This window comes from Mastomys coucha, unplaced genomic scaffold, assembly GCF_008632895.1.
Source record: "Mastomys coucha isolate ucsf_1 unplaced genomic scaffold, UCSF_Mcou_1 pScaffold22, whole genome shotgun sequence".
Taxonomy (NCBI): Eukaryota; Metazoa; Chordata; class Mammalia; order Rodentia; family Muridae; genus Mastomys; species Mastomys coucha.
This window is the reverse complement of record NW_022196905.1, coordinates 119,104,852-119,107,709: the sequence shown is the minus strand read 5'-3', so window position 1 is coordinate 119,107,709 and position 2,858 is coordinate 119,104,852. Positions and strand designations below refer to the sequence as shown.

The following is a 2,858-nucleotide window of genomic DNA, read 5'->3' as shown; positions in this document are numbered from 1 at the left end:
GCCACCTCTGAGTTTGGGGTGCCAGGTGACAATGTGGAGGCAGGAGACTGACTTTCCTTGAAGTTTATACCGTAGTCACGCAAAGTGTGTGTGGCAGAGGACATTGGATCCAATGGTTGTGAGCCACCATGTGGTTGCTGGGAACTGAACTCAGGACTTCTGGAAGGGCAGTCAGTGCTCTTAACTGCAGAGCCATCTCTCCATCTCCCTGCCCCTTTTAAACATCTCCTCTTCCTGTTACCAACGCAGCATAGTTTGATAGTGTTGGAGACTTAAAGCAAAACAAAACAGAGCAACAATAACAACACAGGGCCAAGACCACAGAGAGTGGCTTTTTATTGGCGCTGAGGTCGAACCACAGTAACATCTCCAGGCTGACTCAGAAAGTGCTAAATGGCCGGTTTACTTAGCCAGAAAAGAGGTTGCTTAAAGGTGTCGCACTAACCCAAAGCATCCGCTGAGCCAGGGGGTAGGGGAGAAGTAGACCCTCTTTGGCGTGGGTGTAAACTTTACCAAGGTTGCTGGTGGCTGAGAGATCTAGGGTGAGCGTTCTTATCCACTCGTAGGTGGGGAAGGCATTCAGAAGCCAGAGGTCATGCTTCAGTAGCAAGCAGCTGTGGTTACTGTCCAGTTCCCTGTGGTGTCTGTGGCGTGTCCAGATGAGCCAGGCTGCACTAATGGTTGCCCAGATGGCTTCTAGCTGGGGAGGCTTCCATGCATGGCAGTTAGGTACCAGGGAAGGGTTTGACAGCTTGTCAAGTATGCCTGACCTCCAACATCTTAGCATACTTATTGGAAAAATAAATACTGAAACTAGTACCTACGGGCTTTGAAGATGTCTCAATGGGCAGTCTCCTAGTCTGACAACTTGAGTCTCATCCCTGGGGACTACACACGTGGAAGGAGAGAACCGATTTCTGCACGTTGTATCCAACTTCCGTATATGTACTGAAACATGCACATAGATGCTAAATAAATAAATAAATAAATAATAAAATGAAACAAGAGGTGTACTTATAATAAAGTCCTGACGTTAACCTTATTTAATTCACCCAAATTTGTCTGGTATAACAGAGAAAGAGTTGAGCTTTTCAATTGTCTTGAGTTGCTAATCACACTTGTCTGGTAGACTGTGGGCATGTACACCACGTTCAAATGCAGACGGGCATGGTAAGAGACTGTCTTTGTTAGGGTTTCCATTGCTGTAAAGAGACACCATGACCAAGGCAACTCCTATAAAGGAAACATTTAATTGGGGCTGGCTTACAGGTTCAGAGGTTCAGTCCATTATCATCAAGGCAGGAAGCATGGCAGCATCCAGGCAAGTATGGAAGGAGGAGCTGAGAGTTCTACAACTTGTTCTGAGGGCAAACAGGAGAAAACAGACTTTCAGGCAGCTAGGAGGAGGGTCTCAAAGCCCACCCCCACAGTGACACACTTCCTCCAACAAGGCCACCCCTCTCAATAGTGCTACTGCTTGGGCTGCTACACCCACTCGTCTACACCAGTTACGTCTACAGTATCGGGGTAAAGGCCTGATCAAAGACAAGAGGCGTTATAGCCCCAAAAGGGAGCTTGTGCCTCCTGGATATTCAGACAGTCGCTGGCATCTCCTAACTCAGATGTGTTCCAGATTAGTCTTTCCAATCGTCAACACGCCCTCACATTTAGGCATAAAGGTACCCCAAGAAATGATTTGTAAATGGCTAAGATTGGGCATCGTTTCCTGGCCAGCACAATGTTTCCAAAATATCCTAATTCAATTCCTAGCTGTCCTTAGCTTGGAATTTCTCTCAAGGAGTCTGCCTTATCAGATAGAATGTCCTCAGAGTTAGCAACAGAGGTCAGGCACCATTGCTTACTATTAACATAGTTAGAATTCTCAGGGCAGCCCCACAATAGTTAGAACTGTTTTACATACTAGAGAGTAATCAAAGGACTTCCCTCACTTAAGGGCATTAGCAGGAACTGTTAGATTGGAACTTCCTGGTCCTTGCCTCTAGCAGAATCAGAGAATTAGCATAGAAATACCAAATTAGCCCCAGCGGGGAGGACATCATTGCTCTACTGCCTGCTTCACAACTGGATAGTGATCTTGGTCAGTAAGATCACTGACCTTGATGTGTCACCTGCCTATGTGACTCTTGTCATCTGTCCTGCTTTCTAAATACCATATAAGCCTGCTTTTCACTTTACGCACGAGGACTCGCACTAGTACTAGCACTAGGACTCGCACTTGGGGACTTGAGCTGGGACTCCCACTGGTGCTCTGACTAGAACCAGAACTTAGATGAGTTAGGACCCAGACTCATGCAGTCCGCAGTCCCCCGGGCCCAGAGCGCTTGGGACTCCGGGATGCAGCACCAGTCTAGAGAAGATAGCTGCTGCTTTAGACCCAGTGTGTTTTAGATGGCCTCAGATGGACCTTAACTGCTGAGCTGCCAGATTTACCATCTCTTGTTTACAATGACTGTAAAAGTCTGATGCCATTTTTAAGAAATACATTCAGATCATGGACTTCATGTGTTGTCTCTGCCATCCTTTCTTCGCCGACGCCTTGTCGACCTGACTAGGTCCCCATTTCTCCCTCAGGTTGAGGGAGGCCCAGATCAGCCGGCCTGGAGCATTGGGCCATGCATATTCAAAAAATTACAGTGGTACAGGCCTGTTAGCATCCAGAGCCTGTGGTGATACATGGGCAGGTCCACAGACCTGTTTCCAGGGCAACAGCCACCATATTCCCAGAATCCTTTGGGCTCACGTCCCACCTTTACCTGCGAAGGCTACATCACAACCCATATATATATGGGTACTTTCCTCCATCTTGCCCTCTCTCTCTCTCTCTCTCTCTCTCTCTC

The 2,858-nt window shown here is 47.5% G+C and overlaps 1 long non-coding RNA gene across 4 annotated transcripts in view; it reads right to left on the bottom strand.

Annotated features, from left to right (window-relative positions):
• LOC116068449 overlaps positions 1-1,316 on the bottom strand; it is a 6,234-nt gene extending 4,918 nt beyond the window's left edge. Inside the window, exons 1-2 of one of the 4 annotated variants that reach the window (XR_004109588.1) lie at positions 1,268-1,316; positions 825-948 (exon numbers count right to left, since the gene is read on the bottom strand). This is a non-coding gene — a long non-coding RNA (uncharacterized LOC116068449). The other 3 variants (XR_004109586.1, XR_004109585.1, XR_004109587.1) reach the window with 3 other exon arrangements.
• Between the last annotated feature and the right edge of the window lie 1,542 nt (positions 1,317-2,858).